Genomic DNA, 8,958 nt, shown 5'->3' with positions numbered 1-8,958 from the left:
TGGGAGGGGCAGGAAATACGGCTGGAGAGACAGGTTGAGGACCTCTGATGAAAGACCTTGTATGCTATGCTAAAAAGTTGGGACCTGCTTCTACAGGTGATAGGACTGCTCCCTGACAGTTGAGCAATTCCTCAACTGCCTTATGGAATAATCTAGTCCTTCTTGACTGCCAAAAAATTTATTCACAGGGTTTTAAGAAAACAGTAGGAGTCCAGTGCTCTGAAAGTCACATAAGGCTGGTGTGATTCTTCCAGAAGGCAGGTGCCATGGTAAATAGCTCTACAAATATATTTTCCCACATTTTATACACAAATATTTTTCCTTGTTCTGTGGATACCTTGTAGAAAAATATACCTAAAAGTATAGCTTAGATCTCTCTGCTCTTCTATTTATTTACTTGTATTTGAATTTTATGGTGAGTATAAATTTTTTATGGCAAAAGTCACCTTTGTGTGTGTGTGTGTGTGTGTGTGAGAGAGAGAGAGAGAGAGAGAGAAAGAGAGAGAGAGAGATTAGAAGAGCTTCCTGATTTAGGCCGGGCATGGTGGTTCACACCTGTAATCCCAGCACTTCGGGAGGCCGAGGTGGCCAGATCACTTGTGTTCAGGAGTTTGACACCAGCCTGGCCAACATGGTGAAACCCTGTCTCTACTAAAAATACAAAAAAGAATTAGCCAGGCATGGTGGCGGGCACCTGTAATCCCAGCTACTCGGGAGGCTAAGGCAGGAGAATCTCTTGAACCTGGGAGGCAGAGGTTGCAGTGACCTGAGATCGTGCCACTGCGCTCCAGCCTGAGTGACAGAGCAAGACTCCATCTCAAAAAAAAAAAAAAGAAGAAGAAGAGCTTCCTGATTTGTCAATGTCCATTTTGTTTTTCTCAAAGCTGTTTTGATTATGCACGACTTCTTCCCTGACTTACTGTTAGGACAAGCTCTCAAAATTTCCCGGCAAAAGACTAACAACTTTAATTATATCATATGGTTCTGGAAAAGGAATTATCTGTCAAGTAACCATGAAAATATTTTCAAAACTCTTTCTTTTCACAAATATTTTTCAACAGCTGTGCTCTAGAGAAGCATCAAAAAGAGTACTCCTGAGAATGGTTGATTTTCTGCTTTGTTTGTCCCTGTGCATCTTGCATCTTAGTGAAATGCAGCAGGACAGGTCACTTCCTTTTTCAACATTTATTCAGCATTTACTATACACAGGCACTGGTGAGCTCCTGGAGCAGGGTGGGAGGTTTGCAAAGAAAAAGGGTGATTCCTCCTTCTAGTGCCATTATGATATCTATTAGTCACTTCCTCCTCTGGCCTGTCAGCTTGTGGCTGCTTCAGTCCTGTGGTCTTGGCCGTGCATTCTTCCTCAGAGGACAATGCTTGGGCCATGGAAGCCTGTTGCCAGGACTAACCCAGAGCAGAAAGTGCATGGGGCACTTATATCCCCCAAGGGAGGCTGTAGCCAATGACAGATGGAGGGGACTTGATCTGAAATTACTTCTGTGTCTGGCTTCTCATTCTCTCACTTGCCTCCTCCACTCCCTTTCCAGTTTCTCTTGGGAGCACTGGGGGCAGTATGCAACTTGAGACAGTAGCCATGTGTATCACTCAGGTTCTCCAGAGAAACAGAATCAATGGGATATATAGATAGATACATAGATAGACATAGATACATGTATGCATGTATATGGATGCACAGTCAATTATTGTTACTCACAATTCATAGTAATTATGTTCTATTATGTTGCTGCAAATACTGAATTAGCAAATATTGAATGGTCGCTTGTATGAATAATAAGAAATACAATGGCAAATACAGGGTTGGTTTCATAGAGTCTTTCTGTCCACAACATTTTCATCAATTGATCAAGACATAACCTTGCTTTATGTGTGTTTCTGCTTAAAGACACCTTACTTAATATAGTTATGCACTGATTAATGATGTTTCAGTCAACAACACACTGTCTATATGATGGGGGTACCATAAGATTATAATGGACCATATATAGAAAACCGATATGTGGCACTTGATATTGGCATTGCACATCAAATAGAGGAAATGATTAATATTCAGTAATGGTGCTGGGATGTTTGGTTTTCCATATGAAAAATTAATATAAATAACAATGTACATGTGCCATCTAGCTTTGTGTAAGTACACCCTATGATGTTTTTAAAACAACAAAATAGGATGCATTTATCAGAACATAGCTTTTCATTAAACAATGCATGACTCTCTATATGTTTTTGATTTATTAACATTGAGTTCAAGGCTAAGAGCACTAAAATCCTTGCCTGAATAAAGCTTATCTAGCACATACATTTTCTCTGGAAGGCGTGTCACAGCCTTCTTGCACTTAGAAACACAAGGCAGCACTTCAGCACCGTGCAGGGGGAGGGGCATTTGAAACAGCAAAATCAACAAAAAACACAATGACGTGAAAACCATGACATTAAATATACCACAGAAAGGAGACTTGTTTACAGTATAAGAGTTGAAACAAGGCTGGATGTGGTGGCTCACTCCTGTAATCCCAGCACTTTGGGAGGCCAACACAGGCAGATCACCTGAGGTCAGGAGTTCGAGACCAGCTGGGCCAACATGGTGAAACCCTGTCTCTACTAAAAATGCAAAAATTAGCTGGGTGTGGTGGTGCGTGCCTGTAATCCCAGCTACTCAGGAGGCTGAGACAGGAGAACCACTTGAACCCAGGAGGCAGAGGTTGCAGTGAGCCGAGATCATGCCACTGCACTTCAACCTGGGCAACAAGAGCGAGACTCCATCTCAAAAAAAGAGTTGAAACAAGAAGGCAGAGCGTTGCCTGTTTGTTTGGCTTTGAGTAGGAACGTACCTGAGGAGCAACTCAGCATTTTCACTACTATGTGCATGTCCAGAAATGACTGCAAAAATAGCATATTGACTTTGGGGTTACAAATAAATTTTAGTAAGTAGGCAAAACAGCAAATATGGAATTCATGAATAATAAGGATTGACCGTATGTGAATATACATGTTATATATATGTATATGTGTGTTATATATGTATATGTTGCACATGTAAACATCTATTATATGTATATATTACAGAAAATATACATATAATAATGCATACATATATTACATATGTGCATACACATAATATGAATGTATTATATACATTATATATACATACACATTGCAATGTACATATATGTAGATATAGATACATTAGATACATATATACAGCCTGAAAACTCAGGCAGGAGTTAATGCTGCAGTCTTAAGGCAGAATTCCTTCTCCAGAAAACCCACAACTCTGGGAAGGCCTTCAACTGATTAGATGAGGCCCACCCACGTTATTGAAAGTAATCTCCTATACTCAAAGGAGTATCTAACTGATTGTAGATGTTATCCAAATTTGTAAAATGCCTCCACAGCAACACTTAAATTAGTACGCTATTAAATCACCGAGGCCTAGCCAAGTTGACACAAAAATTCCCATTCCATGCAAATAATTTTAATCTGAAGTTGATTTCTCCATTCTTCAAATATCTTTTGGCTGCTCAGCCACCAGATATCTCTACTGGCTGCTTCTCTGCAGGGTCTCTATTTCGCCTCCTCTTTGTGACCTTTCTCTTTCTTTTCCTGTGAGAGCAGGATAGGTTTCATTTTGTTTTTTGGGCTTATGCCTCTGGACACCACTTTCCGTCTCAAGAAGGTTAGCCAAGTGTTTTCTCATATAGCTATAAAAATTAATTCCATTTTAAAATCTTGTTTTATTTAGGTGGGGGTCAGAAATAAAAGGCTAGTGGTGATTTGAACTAGCTCTTGGAGAATGAGTAGGATTAGAGTGGGCTGAGATAGACTGGATATAATTCAGGGGGCAGGATTAACATGAACCAAAGCACAGGGATGAGATAAGTGCAGAGCACAATCTTGGAAGACAGATTGCTTTAGAATGGCTGAACATTAAAAGTAATGTTGGTAAGCTATGGAACATTGACACAGAAAGATGGGTGTGAGACATATTACAGATCCTTGAATGTAATGATGGGTGATGAGGAGTTGGTTGTATGAACACAGCAGCTTAGGTATTGTATTTTTATTTTCATTTCCACCCATCCACCACATTACTCAGCCTCGTTCTCCTCCCCAAAGAACTGTGCCGAGTCTGAGCTGCAGTTAAAGCTTTGAATGCAGGTTCTGGCTCTGAGTTCTGGGCTGAAGGTCTAGGAACCCCGAATATGAATGAAAGGAGAAAAAATAAAACTAAAAAAAGGCTTTTGGGGCTCAACATTTAATAAGTAATTACAGAGTGTAATATTTACCATACTTTTCACTTGCCATATGAGTGCAAAACCAGGAGAAACTCCTGTGAGGCAGTGCCATGCACGAACATGGCTGTCAGAGGAAGTTGCAGCAAACTGAGAGGGAGAGCATTTGAAAATGTGGAAAACGGCCTCTTTCTTTCTATTCCAGACAGTGACCCCAAAAGGAGTCGAGTGCCTCCTCTATTCTATTCTCTAGCCTATGGAATACAAAAATCACAAAGCGCCGACTGAATATGGCTGTTTCCTTTGTTCTCCTTCTGTAGAGCTAAGGGGCTTTGGGAGGTATTTACAGGCAGTTCAAGTGCAAATGGATGTCCAATAGTTCTCACTTTCAAAAAAAAAAAAAAAAAAAAACCCCTCAAACAAGTAGCCTCCAGGTGCATCCCAAATGGCATGTTGATTGACTCAGCTCAAAAAGAAATACGGATGTAAATGTGTTTGAGAAAATTATTACCCAAATCACAACATCCTCTTCAGACAGTTGTATGATTGAATACTGAAAAGAACATTAAAAGTCTTCTAGCAAAAGCCTTTGCCAAAGTATTAAATGATAAACTGGTATGAATTCTCTTCTTGCCCTCTGAGAAAAAGATCTTCTTTGCCTTTGATATTCATTCAGGTTTGTTTGCATGTATAATTCAGACACATTTGTAGGTAGCCTTCTGTCAAAATGTCATGAGATTTCATATTTAGAATGACTAATACTTGGAGTGATGTAGTGAGTATTAAAATTATTGGCATAGACAACTGTCATACTGTCTTAAAGCAAATGTGGTGCAGACGATGTATACCAAAGGTGAATATGCTCAACCTGAAATTATATTGACAATATCTTTCATTAGTATATTAGTTAACCTCTTCAAAAAATTTTATTGAAGTCATAAAAAAGACACTTCATTTTTTAAATGAAGACTTAATAAACACCTGAAGTTTCTCCTGATCATAGATTTTTACCCTATTAATTCATCAATTTGTTCGTTCTATAAATAAATGTCTATTAGTGTTAGACCTTCGAGACATGGCAGTGAACAAGAGAAGCAAGGACAGTTTCTGGTGAGCTTATATTTGAATGTGAATAGAATTAGAATTTATGAGACAAACAAGATAAACAAAAATATAAAAACATCTCAGAGCTTGAGTTTGGGCTTCCTTTTCCTACCACTTAATCCACCATTGGTGATTAATTTGATCAACATCATCTATCATTTTAAATTATTTTTTATTGATGGAGTTTCAGCAGTAATTTTCTTTTCTTTTCTTTTCTTTTTTTTTTTTTTTTTGAGACAGTGTCTCGCTCTGTTGCCAGGCTGGAGTGCAGTGGTGTGATTTCAGCTCATTGCAACCTCTGACTCCCTGGTTCAAGTGATTCTCCTGCCTCAGCCTCCTGAGTAGCTGGGATTACTACCACCGAGTACTGAGTACTGAGATTACTCAGCCTCCCGAGTAGCTGGGATTACTAGCCACCACACCCAGCTAATTTTTGTATTTTTAGTAGAGACAGGGTTTCATCATGTTGGCCAGGATGGTCTCAATTTCCTGAATCTTCTGACCTCGTGATCTGCCTGCCTCGGTCTCCCAAAGTGCTGGGATTGCAAGCATGAGCCACCATGCCCAACCTTCAGCAGTAATTTTCTAACAGGCATATGTGGATTTAGGAGGAAGGAGAAAATTTAAAAGGACATAGAGAAATTTTTACTGGTGTTATCTTTATAAGTATCTGACTGGTTGGACTTGCTTGAGCTTGATCAAGAATGGTTAACAGTTAATTCTGGAAAGATAATGCTGCTATTCTGCTATTATGTGTCTGGTCCTTTTATGATGCTTTGCTCTTGCAAATTTCCAGGGACCAAGGAGCATGTATAAAAGCCTATAAACAAAAAATATTTTATTGATCAGTGATGCATTTATTTGGTCAATGAATAAAAATTACATATTGCAAACTTTGTAAACAATGTCCTGTAACCAATAACTATAGTTGTTAGTACTCAAGTGAAAAATTTATAATCAGTTCTTGGTTGGATTGAGTCTCTCTGTCTCCCTCTCCCTCTCTCCCTCATGTTCATTAGCACAATAGTCTCTCAAGAATGGCAAATTGTGCGGAGGAGATTAAAGATGGCTGACTAGAGGCATCTGACAGTCACCTCCTCCATAAAGAAGAATCAAAATAGCGAGTAAATACTGGATTTCAAAAGTGAAGTGAAAAGAAACACCTGAAAGGAAAGAGAAGGAAGTGAGGCCGTCTGCTTGGCAGGATCAGCTGGGAGCCCAGAAAAGCTCCCCAACGTGAGAAAAGGGTAAGTGAGACATCCCCAGTCGTCTACATTTCCACCATGGGCTCCTCCAGTCCTAGCCATGGGAAAGCCCCTCCACCATTGCAGGCCCTGAAATTAGCATAGGGGGCTGCCTGCAGATTGCACGACAGCATTGCTCCAGAAAGAGATCTCATGTGGGGTCCCACATACCCCAAGATCCCAAAAAGCTACAGCGTGGTGAGATTTTGAGAGTCCAGTCTCTACCAGACTGAATCCTTCCCTAGGGCCCAATAGTCCCTGCATCTCTATATCCCTGGTACCCCATTGACATCCCCTGCCTACAGCTGTCACTGCTGTTGGCTGCCACTTCTTGGGCTGAGGCAGGAGTCACTGGCAGCAAACCTACCCCCAAAAAGTGGGGCTGTTGTATGTTTTCATGTGCCTTGAAGCCAGGAAACCCAAACCGCAGCCACTGCCAGGGCCTGAAGCTTGTGATCCCCAGCCACCATCCTACAGCTACCAACCTACAGCAACTCTGACCTCCCCAGCAGCAGGGCTGCAGCACACCTGCTGCCTTCACCACCTGAGCACTCTGACAGGGGGCAGGGGATCACCTCAACAATACTCACTACAGCCAGTACCCATACATATACATACCTGGGGACCTAAGGACAGGTCCACCCAGCCTAGCTTTGCCTCCCCCAGTGTCTGAGCACAGTATGCAAGGCTAAGGGATCGCTCTGTCATGTCCACCACTGATTGGCACTAGAGTACTCCTCCCAGGGCCCTGTGGACTGGTCCACCTGGACTGTAGCAGGCACTGCCAAAACCAGCACGGACCGCTTGGGATTCTAAGAGCTGTCCCAACACTGCTACTGCCATCACCAACACCATGCCTACTATCTAGGGGCCTGAGGACCCACTCACTTGCCCAGCCCACTACTACCACTGCTGGCACCCAAGAAAGTTACCTGGAAGCCTAAGAATCAGCCTTCCAGAACGCACTAACACCAGTGCCAGTATATGCTGCCCTTAGGTTCAAGGAGAGGCATTCTCAGCCAACCACTGCCACCACTGGGAACAAGCGATCAGCCCACCTGGCATCCCCATCTCCAGCAAAATTTCACCACAGCCTCCACTAACAACCATACCCTAAGACACTGAGGAAATAACAGACACCACTGACCCAAAATTATATGGTGACTACACTACTGCGCACACCCAGACTCAAAACCAAAGTGCTCTACCGAACCAACACCAGACACACATATTCAGGAAAAAATCCTCCCTTATGAAAGCAAATCCAAAACACTGGAGAAAGTGACTATTGTGCTAGGTGAGCAGGTATCAACATAAAGACCTAACAAACATAAAAAAAGTAAGGAACTGTTACATGTTCAAAGGAATGCAATAATTCTTCAGCAACAGATTCCAATGAAAAAGAGATTTATGAAATGCCAGGAAAATAATTAAAAATAATGATATTAAGGAAGCCCAGTGAGATAGAACACAGATAAACAATACAAAGGAATCTGAAGAACAATTCAGGATATAAATAAGAAATTTACAAAAGTAAAAAAAGAACCAGACAAATTTTGAAACTGAATAATTCATTAAATAAAATAAAAATTCAAAATATTAAAGAGCTTCAATGATAGACTAGATCAAGCAGAAGAAAGGATTTTAGAACTTCAAGACAGCCCTTTTAAAATAACCCAGTCAGATGAAAAAAAGAAAAAAGAATTAAAAAGAATGAACAAAGCCTACATGTCATGTGGAATACTGCAAGTGATAAAATAATCAAATTTTTGGTGTTCCAGAAGGTGAAGAGAAAACCAAAGAGAAAGAAAGTACATTTAATAAATTAATAGTGGAAAAACTTCCCAAATCTACCAGGACATTTACACATCTGGATACAGGAAGCTTAGAGATTCTCAAATATTTATAATACAAAAAGATATTCTCCACAGCACATTATAGTCAAGCTGTCAAAAGTCAAAGACAAAGAGAGAATTGTAAAAACGGCAAGAGAAAAGCATGTAGTCACTTATAAGGGGATCTCATCAGACTAACAGTGGATTTCTCAGCAGAAACCTTACAGGCAAGGAGAGAATGGGATGATGTATTCAGACTGCTCAAAGAAAAAACTGCCAGCCAAGAACACTATACCAAACTAAGTTATCTTTCATAAACAAATGAGAAATAAAATATTTTCCAAATAAGCAAAAACTGAAGGAATTCATCACCACTAGAAAGGACCTACAAGAAATGCTTAAGAGAGTCCTAAACCTGGAAGCAAAAGGACAATATCTACCATAATGAAACACACAAAAGTATAAAACACACTGGGCAGGCAAACACAAAAATGAGGAAGAGAAATGACTGAAATGTTACCACTA

The sequence above is a fragment of the Pongo abelii genome, chromosome 11 (genome assembly GCF_028885655.2).
Source record: "Pongo abelii isolate AG06213 chromosome 11, NHGRI_mPonAbe1-v2.0_pri, whole genome shotgun sequence".
Classification (NCBI taxonomy): Eukaryota; Metazoa; Chordata; class Mammalia; order Primates; family Hominidae; genus Pongo; species Pongo abelii.
This window is presented reverse-complemented; position numbering follows the sequence as displayed.